Below are 21,836 nucleotides of genomic sequence, written 5' to 3'. Positions count from 1 at the left end.
AAATGTGTGAGAAAGCCCATCTGGGAAAATTCTCATATGCATATGAAAAATCTCCACCAGAAAGTGGCAGGGATTAGGACAAGATAAATTTATACCCAGCTCCCCGCATTCCACTGACAAATTTGCTCTCTGGGCGTTGTTGCCTCTGACCTCCTGGTTACCGAGGGGATGACATTAAAGTGGAGAAAATGGCTTATTCTGTTCTATAAATTCAAACAGAAATGACGCATGTTGCCCACCAAGTATATCTAAGAAATCGTGGGGAAATGTCAAGCATTTTAAGAGAGAGCCACTGCAAACACTGAATCTTGCAACTTGAATGATTTCTGCAGAGGAGAAAGGTCCCTTTGTTCATGCTTAGCTGACACACAGCATGTGGAATATTATGAGCTAGGGGTCGCATGGAAGCTGAAGGGAAAGAAAGAAAAGTGGGGTATGACAGCCCAGGCACGAGGAGGATGGGAGCAGGCCAAGAGGCGGCTCTGGTATGGGGACGCCTGGTGTCTGAGGAGCCCGAAGGCAGGTCCCTCTTCCTAGCCCTTCTTTGCCAGTGCTATGCTTTCCTTGGGCCCATGGGATGTCCTCCCCAGTGTTTTTATACAGTTGCACAACCAGAAAAAAAAAACCCACTGTCACATAGGGTGTGGGGGAAAAAGACTGCAGTGCTCAGAGCGACATCATTGCACCCCAAACTACACTTTGGAGAAATCCCATTGACTGAACTCTATGGGACATGTGAGCACGTCTTAATGGCAGTATTGCCTCAGTGGCTCAGGAGACAGAAGGTAGAAGAAGAGAGGATCAGAAGCCACCTAGCAGTCTTTGAGGATTTGTTTTGTTCAGGATTATATTTATTTTGGGTAGAAAGGGAACTGAAAAGAAGTCTGGGGGAGATGACAACTTATTTGATCCTCAATACCCAGATGTAAAATTTAAAAAAGTCAACCATGGTAATGCATGGTTGTAATTCCAGCAATGGGGAATCAGAGACAGGTGGATCCCTGGGGCCTGCTGGCCAGCCAGTCTAGTCTACTTGGCAAAATCCAGGCTAGTGAGAGACCTTACCTCAAAAAATAAATGTGTGTGATACCTAAGGGATGGCGCTGGAGGTTGTTCTCTGGCTTGGAAAGATACACACACGCACGCTCACGCACACGCACATGCACACGCACGCACACACACACACGCACACACACACGCACACACACGCGCACACACTCACGTGCACGCACACGCACACACACGCACACACACACGCACACACACACGCACACACATACGCGCACACACACACACGACTGAAGAGAGAGTGATGGAGAGAGAGAGCGCTCTTTAAATCTATAACTGTTAAAACGAAACACCCGTGTCCTGTTGGAGGTCTACTAGCTGAACAAAGGCTCCCTCCAGTGTCCTGTGTGCTAGGGTGGCCAGTAGGAAATGCCATCGCTGGTTGGGGATGTGCAGGGTGGCTGGCAGGAAGCGCCATCGCTGGTTGGGGATGTACAGGGCGATGTGGAGGCCCCGTGCATCCATGGCAAATCGAGCATTTCACAGCTGATGCCCACACTGTAGAAAGTTTCACCACGGTGACCTCCTGTCATCGATGGGGCAGAGGGCAGCAAGGTCACCGCTGTCAACTTAGCTGCCAGGCACACATTCCAAGTCCCGTACAAAGATCTCCTGCCATCTGATCAGTGCGGCTGCCACTCTCTTCATGGCTGACTTCTTTGGGACCGGTGAACTTCCTGAACACTTCCTGTGGGTCACCGAGTCCCTGGAGGGGTGCACCACTAGTGAACCGGACACTCAGGATGAACTGACACCCACTCTCCCAACTTTCACCGAGGCTTGCTTCAGCCTCCACCTGGCAGTCCCTCACTTGCTCAAAGCAGCTGTTGACAACCGCAGAGACCCAGTGTACTGTCAGCTTTTCCAGTGAGTGTAAACATTAGCCTGGGTGGTGACAGAAGGGTGTGTATGTGCCTAGTGACTGTGGTCAATACCTCATTCTGTAAGAGCAAAGTCCTGGTGTCGTGGTAGAGGACTATAAAGAGGGCAGCGTTCCTCCCCTAGAGCTTCAGGCATTCCATGGAACTAGGACTTCTCACTCTTAGTTAGGAGACTATGTGATAGTTGGTGGGGCTACCTTAATTCTGATCCCCTCTGGGTCCGAGCTCAGTTCTAGTCCTACACTGATGAATCACCCATGGTCCTTAACCTCAGTCTAGTGGAGAGGCAATTAGTGGTCCAGGACATTTGTGTTCAGTGCCTAAGATAAATTCATTGGACCAACTACAGGAGGGGATGGAAGGATGGCAGAAGCATGGAGATGTTCCAGGAGGCTGGCTGGAAAGGTCTCCAAAGAGGAATAGCGAGGGGGGTATGCTATCGTGGGAAGCTCCTCCCCTCACCAAGCTCCTGCTGCTAATGCTTGGTCCATGGTGGTAGGGGCTTCAGAAGACAGAGCTTGGTTGTTGGAAGCATTTCCTTGGGGACACGTCTTTGAAGATCATGCCCCAAGATTCCAGCCTTTCTTTGACCCTTGGTCCTACATCCAGTGAACAAGTTGCTGACACATGTTCCGGTAACTACAGTCTGAACTGCTCAGCTCTGCCTCCCCACCATTATAGACTGTGACCCTGAAACTGTGTGCCAAGACAGATCTGTCCTCTCATAAGTTGGGTATTTTGTCATAGTGACTAGAAAAGGTTCAAAGCAGGGCAGTATGGGGGCAAGAGGGAAGAGCAACACCCCTCAGGAACATAAGGGAGACACAAGCCAGAGGCTGCGGGGCAGGTGGGATCAGGGCCTGAAAGCCTTTGTTTCTTGCCCTTCTGGCTAAGATGCCTTGCTTGTATGTCAAGCCAGAGCTGGCTGGCACTGGGCTTAGAGGGGCTTCAGGGGTTCTATTCCTCTTCAATTGTTTCTTGAAGATAGGGAAGCTTATTCTTGCTGAGGTTGGCTCCGTGTGCCTCTGCTGCTCCTCTCCAGCCTGAAGGCATAAGTCACAAAACAATCCCACACCAATTTGGAATCACAATTAATAAAAGGGTTATTTATTTAAAGGGAAAAACTTACAGATCACCATCCTAGACAACAGATCTCTGCACGACCAGGAAAGGAGTCTAGAAGCAAGGGAGCAAGAGCAGGGCTACTGCTGCTTTTTAAAGTGAAAGAGACCATGCCCAAGTGGGCTGGTATCTTAAAGGCTATTTGGCTGAAGGAGCAGAAGGAGCTCCTGCAGCACCAGCCTCTCACCAAGAGCTCTTATAACCTATTAGACCCCCTAAATCCATAAAGAAAGAACAGTAAGACTGAGATGAGGGAACTAAAGGGCTTCATCACCCTGTCCTTCCCTGGCAAAAGAAGGTTGTGAAGGGCTGGCTCATGGTGGTGAACATACTTCACAGAGGGGCAGACTGCCCAGAGCCATCTGTTCAGGACCCTGTAGGTTGCAAGAATGTATTTGGTGAGAGCAGGGGCAAGACTGCCTCCTGCAGGCAGAGGGTGGGTTCCCAACCCTGTGTGGAGCCCTATTTTCACTCCCTGGAGAGCTCTCTGGTCACGCCTGGTTCCACAACTTTTGTTCTGGTGACAATGCTCCTCAGAAAGGCAGCTTATGAAAAGTGCCCTGCTGAGCCTGGCCATTGTTGTGTCTGCAGCATTTAGTTTCTTAGGTGTTTCCTTGGAAGCTTTGAAGTGGAAGCCAGCACACTACCCTATAGTAAAATGCCATGCAGAGCTGCTATATACCTATTCCATCCAGGATGAAGCATTCCATCCCCGAGAAGGCATGTTAGACTCAGGAAGCCCACAAAGCTTACAAGATGTTGGAGACCCCTGAGGTTATATATGTATTCAATAATTGCTAGGGGTCTTGAGGAAGGTTGCAATATCACTTTTGGGTATATACCCAAAGGATGCTCAATCGTACCACAAGGACATGTGCTCAACTATGTTCATAGCAGCATTGTTTGTCATAGCCAAAAACTGAAAACAACCTAAATGCCCCTCGACCGAAGAATGGATAAGGAAAATGTGGTACATTTACACAATGGAGTATGACACAGCAGAAAAAAATAACGACATCTTGAATTTTGTAGGAAAATGGATGGAGCTAGAAAACATTATTTTGAGTGAGGTAACCAAGACCCAGAAAGACAATTATCATTTGTACTCACTCATAAGTGGTATTTATTTATTTATTAAAGATTTCTGTCTCTTCCTAAGTTGTTTTTAAACATAAAACAAAGAAAACCAGCCTACAATCCCAGAGAACCTAGACAACAATGAGGACCCTAAGAGAGACATACATGGATGTAATCTACATGGGAAGTAGAAAAAGACAAGATCTCCTGAGAAAATTGGGAGCATGGAGACCATGGAAGAGGGTTGAAGGGGGAGAGAGAGGAAGGGAGGGGAGTAGAGAAAAATGTAGAGCTCAATAAAATCAATCAATAAAAAAATTAAAAATAATTGCTGGGGGAGGGGGTTTTTAGTGAAGTTGTCTGCAAGTTGAACAGTCAACTCTGGTGCCAGTCTTTGTGAATTGTCACCCAAGCTTGGGCAGGACTTTGTGCCTCAATCACCTATGTTCCTATAAGCAATGCCTGATTGCTGACTTGGATGAAATTATATCTTTGGTCTAATACCATTTCTTTCTTACCTCTATCGGTCAAACCAACATTTATCCATGCCTTCCCAGGAAAAGCCAGAGAACACATTTGGACCTAAAATGAGGAATGGCAAAAGTGAGTTTGAGGAGTGGTCACATGTACCCTACTGTTGGTAACAAGATGACAGTGGAGGCTCATCTGCCTGGGGCTAGAGCACCTGTGGTTCTAAGTCTACCATTGCTGCCTTTACCCATGTGGTATGGGATGCTGTGCTTTCTTGTGTGTTCTCTGCTATGGTGACTGGACATTCAACAAAGCCACCTGAGTGAGAGTTCAGAGTTCTTAGAAGGAATCGCAGGGTGACTACTGTCTTCTTCTGTGTGGCATGGGATAGATTGCCTCCTAAATGGATGTGGTCAGCCTCTTAAGTCTGGGAATGCCTCTTTCATGTATGATGGACTCCAGTGGGGCTTCTTCAGTTTTATTTTTATTTTTTATTATTTATTATTTTTTTCTACCTATTACTGCTTCTGCCTGAGTAAGTTTTAGATGACTGTGGGTACAAGAAAATGCTGGGTGAAGAGGGGTAGGATCAGTCAGGGAGGAGAACCAACCAGAAAGTGGTATCACCTGGAGCCTATAAAAATTTCAAGCCAGACCTCAGGGTGGACTCCTACCTATAGAGCTCCTTCCATCTCCTCGCTGTTTGTTCTTTCCCTGTCTCTCTCTCTGTCTGTCTCTCTCTCTGTCTGTGTCCTGTCCCAATCCCCTGGCTTGCTTGCTCCTGCCTTTAATAGATAACTTACTTCCACCCTGTCCGCAGTCCTCAGTATCTCTGCTACTTTGTATCAGGACTCTGAAGAGATACCTACTTTGACCCTCCAACTGTGGCTTCAGCATCCCTGCCTCTGACTTGTAACTGTTATTTCTGTCTAGGATGCCTTGGCTGTCCACTTTACCTCTAGCAGCGGCCATCTTGGCATCCTGGCCTCAGGACTGTAACTGTTATTTGTCGGTGCCCCTCATGATCCCAGCAGCCTTCACTCTGGTGTTGGTGAGGGAGGGAGTTGCTGCCTGGCAGATCTCCGGTTGGCAAGCTCCTCACTCTGGCTCCACACCCTCTCTGCCACTTCACTGTCTTGTCTGGGGGTCCTGTTTCCAGGATGTACAATTCTTTGTCTCTCCTGCTGAATGAACTCAGTGGTTCCTCTACACAGCACTCCTCATCCAAGGTCTTTCATTTTATAAAATAGGAAAACTATAAAAGGTTTATTGATAATAGGTCATGGGGAAATTTATTTTAAAACAAATTTTCAGTTTGCATCTAGTTCAATTATTAAGGACAAAAGCAAAGCTTTTAATACTAATGCTATTAATGAGCTTGCTTACATTTATGTAAGAAATCTTTACTGAAATTTGATATTATAGGACATAAAAGTCTTCAGTGATTTTCATGGATGATGGATATTTTGATTTTATAATTATCAATGCTGAGAACATTATTTCAGATAAATACACTTATGTTCTAAGTCCAAGTTAAAATTCTTTTAGCAATTTCTTATGAAACTCTAGGCATTAACTCCAACAGCCATTGTGAAACTAAGCTGTCTGACAATGCAATGCAAAGCTATACTCATTTGACACATGCTGAGGACTTACGGGAGGAAAATATTGTTTGTTTCCTATAATTAAACCATTATGTTTCTCTAGGAGCAGGGAACCTGTATGTGCAGTGTATAAGCACCACAATTCATAGCATAAAATAGTCTCTAACCTGAGACAAGGTGTTTGGGGCAGGGCTCGTTGGCATTGCCTGGTGTGGCAGCGTGCCCAGTGTGAAGTTCTCATGTTTAGGGTCCAGATCTCAAGGCTACACTGAAGTCATGCAACACCGTGGCTGAGCATTGGCAGAGACACCTAAGACTCATTGCACATTTGATATGGAGTTCATTTTTGGTTGTTACATATTCAAGAACTTTTTTATTATCATTGTTTTTTTTCTCACAATCCTTCCATTCAGTTATGCAACCCCACATGAGGTCACATTCCAACTCAAAAAGCTGTGGAGTGGAGAATATATTGTGATCCACAAAATAAGCACATGTGGAATGGAATTGCAAGCAGCCTGTGGTGACAGTTATGCGGTCTTCACAACTAGCACTGAGCTGTTTTCTTTGGAAAAACTTTCTCACCTAAGGGAGGAATTACAATGATTAACAAAAACAAAAACAAGATAAAACAAAAAGCAAAACCCAAGAAACATGCAGAAGCTTTTAGCCACAATAGCTTCTCAACTGACAGACAAAGTGAAGGAAAGCTTTGGAAGATATTACTTAAAGAACACTTCCTGGGATTCAGAAACTTGGAACACCAAAGAATCAGACAAGGAGGAGACAGCGAGGTAGTGATAGAAAATACCACGTGTGAATGACTTTAAATGCACACACACACACACACACACACACACACACAGAGAGAGAGAGAGAGAGAGAGAGAGAGAGAGAGAGAGAGAGAGAGAGAACCCATGATCCCATGATCCAGCAAGTACACAGGGCCTTCGCCATGGTCCAGCCCTGTAAGCTGTGATAATTAGACAATAATCTCATTACTGAGGTGCGACAGAAATGCTAGCATGGATTTCTTTGTACTGCTTCACAATTTCAGATAGAAGGAGGATTTTACTGTAGACCATGCCTTAACATGAGATTATGTCTTCTTTCCTTAAACTAACATTTGTCTCTTGTCATGGAAAGGCAGCGCTGTGTACTTCCATGACACATCCTGATGGTGGAACCACAGTCCTTGCTCCTGGGGACAAATTAAGTAAAGTAAGCTTACTTGAATGTAGCATTGCAACCCCACAACAATGGCCCTGAAAGCCAAGATGTTACCCAGTAACTAAGGAGTAAGGGGTATCACAAATCGTATGGACACCCTAGACACTTCTAGAACTTGGCATTTAATGTTTTTATTCCACTCAATATATTTCTAACCACAAGTCTTGGAAACCTAGGAGGGCTAAGGGGGCCACTGTGAGACATAGAGCATTTTACCAACTTCAGCACCAATGGTACAGGTGTGCACACCTGTTGATAGTGGCCATTTTCCCTTGAACTTTTGGCTCAGACTCAACGCACTGGGGACTGGGAAGTTGTCACTGTGAGCTTGTAAGAGACAGAGGGATCATGTGTGGAATTAAGGCAAGAGAGATGAAGAGCGGCAGATGCACCCTGGTCTTAGTGGGCTAAGATCCTGTAGCCTGACTTTTAGAACATCAGTCTAGGAGCTCCTGTGTGATAGCAGAGGTTGTGGGAAAGTATGAAAAAATACTCAAGATTTTATCATTCATAAAAGACTAAATTTGCTCCTTACAGAGCTGGAGGGTGGAAGTCCATGAATGACTGTCATCTGGTGGCCCTTTTGTTGTGTCCCCAAATTGTGTGTTGGGGGGACGTTGGAGAAGAAAATGTGAACCCAGTCCTGCTGGTCATTCCTATTGTGACATTAATTCACCATGAAGGTGATGACCTCATGACCTCTGCATCACTGGACGGGCCTTGCCTCCTAACACTGCCCCCCTGGGGAGCAATTTCCAGCATGTGAATCTTGAGCGGGGGCACATTTAGACCCCAGGGAACTCTGTCAACCCAGCTAGCCTCAGTGCAGAGTGAGGGAGGCATAGCCAAGGCTTCTCTTTCTGAGTGTCTAACACTTTCTGTCATGGAGTCCATGCCAGGTTTTATGAAGATAATGTTTCCTATAGGAGAAGCTATCCTAACTGAAGTCAGCAGTACCCAGACTAGCAAATACTAGACCTGACCAGACACGTGCAAAACAGACCACAGCAGGCAGAGTAAACAACTTTGGGACAGTCTCATCTCTGACTCTGTGGCATGTGCCCATAGGGCAAGCCATGGCTTCTTATGTCTACCGAGTCACCTAAGCTGCTAGAATCAGGATACATTGGAGTAGAGGCTGAGGGTGAAGCACTGGGAGATGCAATTCCTGCCCTACATAATGTACTCACTCTCTACCCAAGGATACAGTGTGTTATGCAGAATTAAAATCCCACATCTCATGGAGGGGCATTAAAGTCAACCAGTTGATATGCAGACATATGGGGCTGAAGGTTGCTTTGTGAATTCTAGTAATTAAAACGATAATCATTTGGAATATCTGCCAAAGGTCTAGCTCTTAGTTCGCCCAAGAGGCAACCAGTCGACGTCCTTTTTACGACATCCCCCAGCACCCACGGATGCTGTGGCATTTAAACCTCTGACAGCTTGTCTATAGGAAACCGCACTGGTGAGAGATTTATAACTCAACCATAAAAATCCACTCTGAGCTTAAGGTTGGCATGTGAGAAGCCAGCTCAGGAGTGAATTAATTAATGAATTTGTCCTTTCCTTCATCAATTTGACTGACACTTTCAAACATACCCCTTGAGATGTGATCTCAACAGATCTCATAAAGCGAGAAACTTTAGGCTTGGCCAACGCCTGGGATGACAGCACACTCACAGGAACTGCCAACATGGTAAGGAAACAAGGGTGGGAAGTTGGGTCTCTTTAGGACTCTGACAGAGCTGGGTCATGCAGACGGTAGATGGAGATGGACTCTCACCATGACGGGGGCTCCTTTCTGTGCCCGGCATGACACTTGACCATTGTCTCTGAGAGTAGGAGTATTTCTCAGGAGGGACCCAACAGACACCCCACCTATCCTTATGCCCACAGTGCCCTCTCATTAAACTCTGCTCAGTGATGAAGACACTGGACCAACGGCTTTTCTGGTCACAAAGTTGGAATGGGTGACACTCTCATGTACCTCAGTACTATTGAACAGCCTAGGGAAAGCCAGGAGGATAACTAGAAGTAGAAAACCCTTCAGAGGTGTGTTTGGAGAATTCTGGAGGTATTTGGGGGCTCTTGGGTGGTGGTGATGGATACTTTGTCTGCAGGCATTCATGTGACCCACCCAAGAGAGGAGATGGAAGAGAACGGGAATGAAGTAAGTGGTGGGCACCTGTTGTCAGAATCCATTTACCTTCTGGTTCAGTAGAGGTGCAATCAGGATCTGGTTGCAATTCAAAAGCAGGTGCCCACCAAGACACAGGTCTGGGCACAGAACCAGTGTTTCCATGGCTTGGAACCTCAGCTCATCTGCAGCTCCCAGAAGACATTCTCCATCAGCCCAAGGGGTTTTCTGCTTGACATACCTGAAGAGTCGAGCTCTCCCACCTCAACCACCTCCTCTGTCTTTGTTTTTCCTAATCGTTTTTTTACTTCAGAGGTATTTGAGGGGTAGTGGTAGGGGCAATGGGGAGGCGCATTGGGGGCATCAAACCCTGAGAAGCTGTAGAGCTATCATTACCAAGAATTTGGTGATGATGGTGATGGCAGTTTTCTCCCTTCAGTGAGGACAAACAGACAAAGCAGGGAATGGTTTCCTCATCCTCACCATGGAAAAGACAAGGCTTCACTCACACGGGAAGTCTGACATACTGTGGGAGTTATGGCCTGGTTATCCACTTCACACCACAGGATCCCTCGTGTGTCTGAGGCCATTCTAGCCTTGGAATGAGGAGCACAGATTACCTTTCCATGGTCAGAGAACTGTCTTGGTTTCCTACTCTGCAGAGGGTAGCTTCTCCTGCATGTCACCAAGATTTGCATGGGGTGACAAAGGTTGTGTGCCTGTCTTACCCTGATGCTTGAACCGAGCAGTGTGTAAGAGGGCTGGTTTCTTATGATATCAGCACAGTTGATTTATCATGTGAATGTTAGGGACTCTTCTGGGCATCAATCAGCCCTGTCTGTGGGACCCTGGTGACACTCACGTACACCTGCTCAGGTATCTCCATTTTTCTCCCCTCCCTCCCTCCCTCCCTCCCTCCCTCCCTCCCTCCCTTCCTTCCTCCCTCCTCCCTCTGTTCCTCCCTTCCTCCCCTTTTCCCTTCCTTTTCTTTGCTCCCTTTGGTTCTAAGAGGGACCTCCCTCCTCAACCATGGGAAGGCAATCTCAGGACCAACCTTGGTCTCCAGGACCCCTAGCTTGTCATCTCCCAGTGGGTGGGATGGCTTGTGACACCCTTTCTTCCCAGGACATCCCTGGAGATGTTACTGCCTGCCCCCTTGGTGGTAAAGGCCCAACTGTGTGCCTACTGGCTCAGTAGTTTCGGGCCACCATTCCAAGCGAAGGTCTTGTGCTGCATCTGCCTTTCTGGAAGCTACAGAATGGCCCAGCACCTTGCTTTCCCACCCTCCTAGTACACTCTGTCTGTATCTTCCTGAATGACTTCATAGAAAATGAAAGACGCCCGCCCCTCCCCCACAGGCACATTTCTCTCACGACTAATTATGAGTGAAGTCGATTAGCAAAAGAGAAAAGTGCATTTTATTTGAAAATGAGTACTACTTTGTAAAAAAGAAAATATTTATATAAATCGTTTAAAGGATTTTTTTCCTAGATACCACTTTATTTTTCTATCTTTATAACAAAATGCATGCAACCTTCTTTTTCTATGTTTATTTGTGACTAGTTGAAGTATGTCACAGAAATAAAATACATTCATGTTTAGGACCCTCCCCCCATAACCCATTAGTCTAAGACATTGTGTCTTGAAAACAGCGTGCCCTTGTTTTAGAGTTAAACAGTTAAAGCGTTTTTATACAGGAGCATCAAAACCAGATATGCTTCAGACACCAAACCTTTTTTTAATGGCTTTCAGATAAAACAATTTATTTATGCAATTAACAACAACATGCAATTTCTAATAATTAGCAGATAATAGTTATCTCCAAAGTACTTTATAAAATTGCCTTTGAACTGCATTCGTTCTGTGGGGAATCACTGAAAATTGGACTATAAAATCACCGGAAAATGCAGTGCATTAACAAGAATTTTCTGTATCAGTTTCTCTTCAAATTTATGAGCTCGAATATTTGTAAACATTGGGTTTCATAGATGGAAACCTGTCACCTCATTTTCCTTTTAAGGGAAAAAACACATTTTGCTGTTACAGGATTCCTATTTGATTTTGACTTTGCCATCTCTTCTTGTTTTCTTCCTCCCCAGTAAGAAGATATTATATTGCTATTATTTCTTCTTTGAAGATTAAGAAATAATTACTAATATACCATTTTATGGGTGCTCATCAATCTTTTCTAATTCTTTTTCATAAACAATGTTCTACATTCAGCAATTGTAAAGTGTTCCTATTAAACTGAACTATCTTTGGAGAAATAACAATAAAAATTATTAAAGGACCATGTTAATGAGAATCCAAAGGACTTTGGACAGCAAGTGTGTTTGGGACCACTTCCTCATTTGGGAGAAGAAATTCCCATGTGCGGTGTCTGAGAATGTCACATTGAAGGTGTCCTTCCCCGTTGTCTTCCTTGTTTACTCACTACAGTGTCTGTCGGAGCATTACAGTGCTGATCCAAAGCACACATCAGGCACCTTTTTGGTGGATCATCTATCACCACCATCTCAGAACAGGTCATAAAGCCTGCTGTGAGATCAGCAACACTCCTCTCTCTCTGGTGGCCCAGCACTGACCCTATGGCTCAGAGTCAGTCCACATCCAAAGTCAGGCATGGGATGACTACCAGCCTTGGCCATACTCTTGTGCTATAGTGAGAACCCTGGTTCTGTTTTGAGGAACCCAAAGGACTCAAAGGACCTGGTGGATCCGCTGGCCCTGCCATATGACTTCCAATGTATTCCCCCATGGTCCCTGCTGCAGGGACAGCTCTTGCAGTGACAGACTAAGAACCATCCTACAATCATCGTGAATCCCACCGCATGGGGTGCTTTCTTCTCTGATGCCCTGGCTGTTGTGGAACAGTGCCATGCACTGCGCCCATGTGTCTGCACTCTGTGGGCCATTACCCAGTTCGTGAGCTTCAGGAAAGGGGCTGGAGGTTGAGAATACACACGCAGAGACACAGAGACAGACCCACATGCAAACCTTCTTACACTGATGCAAAAGCCCCAAGAATGCCCCCTTTATTGTGTTCAGGGGCAGATTATATAGAGATAGCCACGCCCCAGCCAAACCCAACAGAAACCACTCTCCTGCCATCAGGAACTCCTGAAGGTCTCGTGCTCAGAGCAGCTGTAGGTACTCAGATCAGGGGAAAACAAGTTGCTTACAAGAAATTCAGGATCTGGGGTCTCACTGCTCCCAACAGAACAGGCCCTGAGCAGGCAGCTATGGCACTGCTCTGACTCATAAGAGGCAGTATATCCCGGAGTGGGGGGTGATCACATGTTGGGGGAGGGAGGAAGGCAATGTTGGCAAGCCATGCTGAAGTGTGGAGGGTGCTCATATCTATGTGGGTATACAGGCATTTCAGGATAGAACTCCAGTGCCCTTCTGTGTGCCCAACCTTGTTCCTTTACTTCAGAAGCAAATTATTTCATTACTAAGTATATGGAAAGCCTGGAAAATACAAGATAATCTGCACTTTAAAGATGTTTGTGGAACCCTTTACTTTTGTGAAACACTCAATCTAGAAGTTTATAATTTTTTCCTAGAATAAACAAGGCCACCTTGCATGTTTAGTGGGAGTCAGAATATGACCTGATCCATGAGGACCTGCACCAGAAGCTCCAGTGACTTCTGATCCATGAGGACCTGCACCAGAAGCTCCAGTGACTTGCTTGTTTGGTAGATTTGTCAACACCAAAAGGTTCCTGCCAGCTGGCTCTCAGAGATGTGTTTGCATCTGCGAATTGGCTTATCAGTGAACTGCTAGTCCCTAAATTGATTTAGGGCAAATTAATCTTTGATTAATTGACCCTACGTCCAGTCTTCCACTTGAGATTTTTAATTAAACTTTTAATTTTGGGACCATTGTGGATTCACATGGAGCTGCACGACACAATGCAGGTGTTTCTGGTACCCTCCCCTTGGCCTGTCAGGGCTAACTGGTTACAAAGCACAGAGAAGTTTATGTTAGGACACAGATAGGAATGCAGTCCCGACTCAAGGGTGTCCACCCTCCAGGATGCCCTGTCTCTCCAGGGCCCACTATCTTTGTTAGGGTTTCCATTGCTATGACAAAACACCATGACCCAAAATGGCTTGGGAAGAAAATGATTAATTTTACCTTACAGTTCCGTATCACGGTCCATCATTGAAGGAAGTCGGGGAAGAAAGTTTGAGATGGAAATGGTTTTGTGAGCTATGGCTCTGAACCTCCCACAGGGTGCACGGAACATCACTGGTGGATCTCTGGGCCAAGGTGATAAGGTTACATATTGTTTAAAAGATGTTCTTGACAATAAGTAGGATATACGAAGTTCTGAGTGTCATGTAGGCCATGTCTAGTCTGGGAAGGAGGGAAGAGAGGGGGAGGGGCCCCAAAGCACGAGTGGAGGGAAAAGAGAGTTGAGTCTTGTTTGACTATGGTATTCAGCCAAAGAGAGTATCCAAGCCTGAGCAAGGCAGCTTCAAGACCATAGAGTACAGAAGTATCAGCCGACCGCTCCCTGAAAGCCACACTGAAAATGAGACCTGGAATTGTAATGAAGAACACAGTTTTAGGTATGCAATCCTGAGAGAGGGGGATGGTGGTGGTCAGGTCTCCCAGAGAAGTCACAACACAAAAGAGACTTCCACCTGGAATGTCAGAACACTCGACTTTTGTAACGGGTCAGAACCTTGTTGGAAAGAGATTCATGGCCAGACCCTGTATCTACTTGTCTGTCTGCTAGGGAATCCAAATGTTTGCACAGAGATTTCCCGTCTCTAGCTGTGTTTGTTGTGTTTATCTGGCAATGACAGGGGTAGGGAGGTAGGGAAGATGGATTGGAAGGCATCTGGCCAATAATAAAGACAATTTGTAAGACATGATGAGAATCGTGTAGTTCAGGCCTTGGATCTGAGCGATTCTGATGTATGTTGCATAGTTTCATAGATACATCATGATCCTAGAGAGATTATTGACAAAATGTCTCTCATATACTGACATGAAAAAGTCCCAAGAAAAGAAAGAATCCACATACTTGCACACCTGGAGGGCTCTAACATCTGGGCTGGCACATGCCGCCCTTTCTAGGTGTCATCGCAATGACAGCTGGAAGGACACTTGCTGGTTTCAGAGCCTTGGCCTCACTTCCTGCATCTTATTTGCCCCTCTTCCCTGGAGAGTGTTCTCCCACCGAGCTGAGGGAATGGGCCACTCACACTCTACAAAATGAACAATAAATAGTTTTTCACATCAGCACTGGTTATGTGCTGTTCTCCTCCCTTCTTCTGATAATAGTAGAGATGATTCCTGAAAAGTGGCTCCTTTGCTATATGTCAAACTATTTCACATGGCAGATTAAAAGTATAAAGATGGGGAAATGCAGTCCATGCTGGTGAAGAAGATGCAGAAACACAAGGACATAGAACGTCTTCATAAGTAGCAGATGGAGTGCCGGTGACAGAGCTGTGGATGTTTTCTTGTGTTTGTTAAATCCCTGGGTGGCCACACAGGGAGGGAGGAGGAATAGACAAGAGTCAGAGATTTCATTCAGGATTTTTTTTCAATCATACTGGACTCTGGAAATAGGGGCCTTACCATTGGAGACCAGATAGGACAGAAAACGTTGGCTCTGGGGTTGTGATTTCACCTGTTACGACTTATTTTTCTTCCTCATGTGAATGATCCACCTGCCTAACCCACAGAAATATGTACATTATTTCAAAACTGTGTGTATCTCCCCCCCCCCACCTTCATGTAATCAAGGTGTTGAGTGTAGCTGGCAAGGCCGTGAACACTGTTCTTGATTGACTTACAAAAGCATTAAGGATACGGGTTTAGATACAAACATGGAAATATAGATTGTAGAAGCCACATATCAGAAACCAAGGGGACAGATTAGGGGTGAAGTCCCAAGCAAATTACAGATATCCCAGGTCCTCTGCTTCCTTGTTGGTGGTGCAACAACATGGATCATGAGTTCCTTCCATTTCAGTGATTCTCTGAGAAGAAACGGATGTCAGTGGCAAAGAGGTTCATAGAAAAAGAAATTGCTTATGTGGTGCTACTATTAAAGGAATAAAAACTGCAACATGGCTACTAGGAGTGCAAAGGTACAGGGTGTACCAGACTAGAAGTGCAGGGGCTGAATTCAGGGGGAAAAGGGCATTCTCACATCAAAGGTGGCAACAGACGTGCCTTCTGTGACTTCCTTTCTGAACCCTGATGGGAGCCCTAAGCACCGGAATGTAGGTGGTTTTGTGGTGTCAGGGAACTTGGGGCTGCTTGACTTTCTGCTGCGCTAGGAAATTCGCTGCCCCATGTAGGATAGGAAATGACTTGGCAGCCAGCCTGGGCCAGAGACAATACATAGATGAAGAGGTCACAGGCCACTGCATATGATACGTCACAAGACCAAATTATGGCACCTGACTACATAACAAGCCAAGAATAATGCATCTGATGATGCCGCAAGACTAGGCTGCCATGGACCGATGTCACAAACCCAAATTCTTGCATCTACCTATGTCCCAAGTCTAAGCTATTGCACCTGCTTATGTCCTATCACAAACCTGGCTATGGCATCTGCCACTGGCCCAGGCTGTATCTTCAGTCTATATGATTGGCCTGGGTGATAACATCTGCCTATCCCATCAGGCTATTGCATCTGCCAAGACATAATCCCAGATGATGCAATGGATGATGTAATAAGCTCACGCTACAGCATCTGCCTGTGTCACCATCCCAGATTGTCACATCTGTCAAGTCATAGGCCTGGGTTAATGTATCTGCCATGTCACAAGCCCAGCTTAAGATATATGCTATGTCACAAGTCCAGATCAATGCGTCTATCTATGTCACAAGCCCAGACTGTGGCATCTGTCTATGTCATAAGCTCAGAGTGTGGCATCTGCTTATGTTACAAGCCCAGGCTATTGCATTTGTCTGTGTCCAAGACCAAGCTATATCATCTGAGAAGAAATAAATCTAGTCTACTGCTGCTGGCTGTCATAATCCTGTATTATTGCATCTGTCTATGTCACAAGCCCAGGCTATGATACCTGTCTAAGTCACAAGCCTCAGAATGGCATCTCTTATGTCAGAAGTGCAGACTATGGTATCTGTCTTTCTCAGGGACCTACGAATTTTTTTCTGCAATATCACAATCCAGTCTAATATACCTGTTTATGTCAAAATCACAAAATCTTCCTATCTCACAAACTGGGACATGTCATCTGCCTACTTCCTAGGATCAGGCTAATTCATCTGCCGTGTCAGAAGCCCAGGCTATGACATATTCCTGAAGCACAAGTCTAGATTATCACATCTTTCGTTTTATAAACCTAGACTATCTGCCTGTCTCACAAGGCTATTGCATTTTCCAATATTATAAGCCTAGGTTTCTAAATCTGCCAAATCGCAAGCCTATTCTATTGCACCCACTGTGTCCCAAGCCCAGACTATGACAGCTGCCTATATCACAAGCACATGGATTTATTTTTGGAATATAACATAAACCAGGGCTCAGCAATCTGCCTTTCACGCGAACCTAGGGTCTTAAATCCAGGTCAATACATCTGCCTATGTCACAGGCCTAGACTCCAGCATCTGCATATGCCCCAAGCTCAGGTTACTAAACCCGCCTATGTCATAAGACCAGGAGATGGCGTCTTTAGATGTCACAAGTCTGCGCTCTTGCACCTGTGTGTCACAATCTGCTTATGCAACAGGTTCAGATAATTGCATATGTTTAAGCCCAAATCTCTGACTATGATACCTTCCCAGTCAGCATTTATCTGTGTCTCGAGTCCCGAAATGCATCTATGTTATCTTGAAGCATAAGTCCAGTATGCTGTTCCTGGCACAGCCCATATGGCTACATCTGCCTATGAAACAAGCCCAAGCTGTGTCACCTGCTTATGTCACAAGCCCAGACGCTGGCATCCATCTATGTCATAAATGCAGGCCATTGTTTCTGCTTTTCTCATGAACGCAGGGTATTTCATCTGCCAAGTCATAAATCCAGTTCATAAATCTAGTTCATCTACTTATATCAAAAGCCCCTGCTAAGGACTCTTCCTAACTCACAAACCAAGGTATGTCGTCTGCCTACTTCACAAGCTCAGGCTAATTTATCTGTGTTGTCACAAGCCCAGGTTCTTGCACCTGCCTATGTAACAAGCTCAGATTACTGCATTTGTCTGCATCAGACCCCAGACTAATGCGACTGGCTGGGTCATATACCCATATCATCTGCTTATGTCACAAAACAGACTGTTACATCTGCCACCTTCAGGATCCAGTCTAGTGCATCTGCTATGTCAAAAGTCCAAGCTGTAGCATTATATCACAAGCTCAGATTAATGCATATGTCCTTGTCACAAACCTACGTTCTTGTGTCTGCTGTGTTACATGAGTAGGCTATAGCATTGTTTACATCACAAGTCCAGATGACAGCATCTGCCTATGTTATAAGGCCAGGGTACAGCTTCTGCTTATGTCTAAACCTGTCTATGGCATCTGCCTGTATCTCAAGTGGAGGCTGTGGTATGTGCCATATCACAAGCCCAAATTAAGCTTCTGTTACATCACAAGCCCAGGCAATGACACCTGCCTATGGATAAGCCCAGCCTAAGACATCTGTGAGCTCATAGGCCTGGTACACTACATCTTGTCACAAATCCAGATTATCACCTCTGCCTAGGTCACAAGCATACACTATGACACTTGCCTAGACCACAGACCCAGATCCTTGCATCTGTCTGTGTCACAAGGCCACCCCATGGTATTTGCCTATGTCATAAATCATTGCCTTGGTATTGGAAGGTGTCATAAACCCAAACTAAGCAATCTGCCAGGTGAAGCCTGGATCCAGGCTTTTGTATGTGCTATGTAATAAATCTAGATGAATACATCTGCTTAAGTCACAAGTATCTTCTATTGTGCCTGCCTATGACATAAGCTCAGGCTGTTGTGTGCCTATGCCACAAGCCCAGACTAAACATTCACTTATGTAAGAAAGCCTAGATTACTGGATTGGCTTAAATTGCCAGCCCTGGCTATGATACCTGTCTATATCAAAATCCCAGAATAAAGCTTCTGCCTATGTCAAAAACCTAGACTATAGCATCTACTTATGTCATAGGTGCAGGTTTAGCATCTGCCTATTTGACAACAGAGGCTTTTGTTTGCCTATGCCATAAAGTTAGGCTATAGCATCTGCCTACGATACATAATAGGCTATCAATTCCTCCAAGTCATAGGCCCAGGCTAATGTATTTGCCAATGTCACAAACACAGACTATTGCACCTGCCTATGTGCAAAGCCAGGCCATATCATCCAAGAAGACATAAGCCCAGCCTGCTTCATCTGCCTATGCCACAAGCACAGACTATGGCATTTGCCCATGTTATAAGTCTAGGTTTTGGAATCAACCTATATGTTGGGCTTAGGCTATGGCATATGCTATATGAATCATCTTGTCATGTGAATACAAGCTAATACATCTTCAAGACATAGTCTGGACTAGTGCCTCTGTTTATGTCACATGACTAGGCTAATGCAGCCACGTTTGTCACAATCCCAGGCATTTGGACCTGCCTATCTGGCTATTTCAGAAGCCCAGACTATGGTTTCTGCCTATACAAGACCAGGTTATGACATTAGCAAAATCATAAGTCTATCCCACTGCCCCTGCCTTTGTCACAAGCACGAATTACAGCGTTTGCATATGTCATAAGCACATGCTGTGACACTTGCCTATAGCACAAGCCAAGACAATGGTGCCTATGTCATAAGCCTACATTATTACAACTGCCTATGTCACAAATTCAAGCATGGCATATGCTTACGTTATGAACATAGGCTATGGTCAGACCATGTCATAAGCCGAGGCTTACAAGCTAACTTTTGTACGAATCCAGGTTCTTGCATCTGCCATGTCATAAATCCAGGCTAATGCATCTGCTCAAGTCACAAACTCAGGCTAATGTAGCTGCCTATGTCATAAACCAGGCTATGGTGCCTATATGTCACAAGCCCAGGCTATGTACCTGCCTATGTAACAAGCCCAGATTATTGCATTTATTTAATTTACCACCCAGGCTATGACTCTTGCCTATGTCACAAATCCAGACTATACATCTGCTTATGTCCCAAGCCCAGGATAATGAACCTACCTATATCACAGGCCCCAATATATCATCAACATACTTTAAATCTCAGGCTGATCAATCTGCCATGTCACAAACCCAGACTGTTGCATTTGCCCGTGGCACATCTACTAATGTCACAAGGCCAGGTAAATGCATCTGCCATGCCACAGGATTTTATACCTGCTTATGTCACCAGTCCAGCAAGAAGTCAAGTGATTCATGCAGATATGCAAGATGATTATACAGAGATGGTAATGAAGATGAATTTGACAGATGCCCAAATGTTCTGAGAAACAGAAATGGAGAAAACAGTTCTGACAAAGTGAGGAAGATGAAGTCCAAAAACAAAGGTTGAGTTGGGGAGCTTGTGGGGAGGAACAAACCAGAGTGGAGTCAAGGCTTGAGAATCCTTCCAGTAACTAACAGAAAACAGCAGGGTAGAAGTGGCTAGAGATCGCATGTGTGTTGGAACCAAGCAGCTGAGCAGTGTGTGTGTGTGTGTCGGGGCTGGGGGGCGTGGAGTGACAGATTAAGCTGTCCTCCAGGTTGGAGTAACAACACAGTGCTTTGGAAAGAAACCCAAAACAGCGAGCAGACAGAGCGAGGTAACAGGTAGACAGGCAGGAGTCCTTGATTTATGTCCCCAGTGTGCCACCATGCTGTGCCCAGGGATGCTTCCCTCCATTTCTGAGCTACTCCCTCCTTGATAACATGGAGTTTGGTCATCTTGATATCTTTCTGACCGCAGTGAGCTGCCTTTTCCAAACTGCTTCTCATTTTTCTGTAAGAGTCTCACTCATGTTGGGATGCTTTCTTAAATGCAAGCACATATTTTAAGTTGTATTTAATACTGTAGCTTTGTGCAGTTACCCTATAAGGAAATTTCAGAGGATTGCCATAGATAGAGGCGTTTCATTTTCAACGTTGCATAAGACTCAGAAGGAAGTCAACATGAGGACAGCTCATCCCTATTATCTCAGCACTCAGAAGGCTAAGGCTAGAGGGTTGCCATGAGGTCAAGGATAGCATAGGCCTCACTGTGAGATATCACATCAGAAATTCCCCACAAATAATAATAAATAAATAGAACCTAGAAGAAAACCGTGGATGATTAAATGGCCAGTACAACATTTGATCCGTGTGGTTTCTTCTCTGACACTTTTCTTGAAAACGCTGAGTTTGCATAGCTAGGAGGCTCTGCGTCTGCCATCTGTGCCTCTGGAGACTGGTGGCTGTCCTCTGCTGGGACTATTGATGTGGAAGGTTTCCATAGAGGAGCCTCATCTCCAGATGTTGCCTCAACCCTCTGTGTCAGGAGGCCTTCTGGGATCAGTCATGCAGGGACCCCTCCCCTGCTTATGAAGCCTTCTGTCCTGACTCACCCATGCTATGCAAGCCTGGAAGAAATTTCTGGGGAGTTCTCACAATGATGGGGATAGCCCACAGGAAGTGAAGGTAGAGGCAGTCCTAGACTATAGATGGGAGTGAGAAAATGGCTGTCGGGGTGGAAACTTCTCCCACTTATAGGTGCCACTGCCAGCATCATGCTTCAGGCTCCATTACTCGTTTTTCAGCTCAGATTGTTGGCACATTGGTCAGCAGAACATTATTGCTCACGGTACTTGACACACTTGACACACTTTTCTCCGTTGTTGTTGATGTCCTTCTGTGTGTGCTCAGGGGACATTCATGCATTCATGTGCATGCAGAGGATAGAGGTTGATACTGTCTGTCTTCTTCGACTTCACCTCCACTTTTTTTTTTAGTTAACTTTTGCTTTAATATGGCAATAAGTTATTTTGATAAAAATTACAAATCCACTTTATTTTTTAAACAAGGTCTCTCACTGAACCTAGTATTCTTCTGTTTGGCTAGATGGACAGCAAACTCAAAAAATACCCCCATGTCAACCTACCTCCCCAGTGCTGGGACTATAGGCACATATTCCTGTGCCTGGCATTTTGACTGGAGTTCAAGGTATCAAACTCATTATGACATAGGGCATATGCTGGCATGGCAGACACTTTACCTGCAGAGCCATCTCCCAAGTCCCCTGCGCCTTTAGTGTTTTAAAATATCTCTAACAG

The sequence above is a fragment of the Microtus oregoni genome, unplaced genomic scaffold, assembly GCF_018167655.1.
Source record: "Microtus oregoni isolate MIOR12 unplaced genomic scaffold, Mior012 000065F_ref0000479, whole genome shotgun sequence".
In the NCBI taxonomy this organism is placed as follows: Eukaryota; Metazoa; Chordata; class Mammalia; order Rodentia; family Cricetidae; genus Microtus; species Microtus oregoni.
This window is presented reverse-complemented; position numbering follows the sequence as displayed.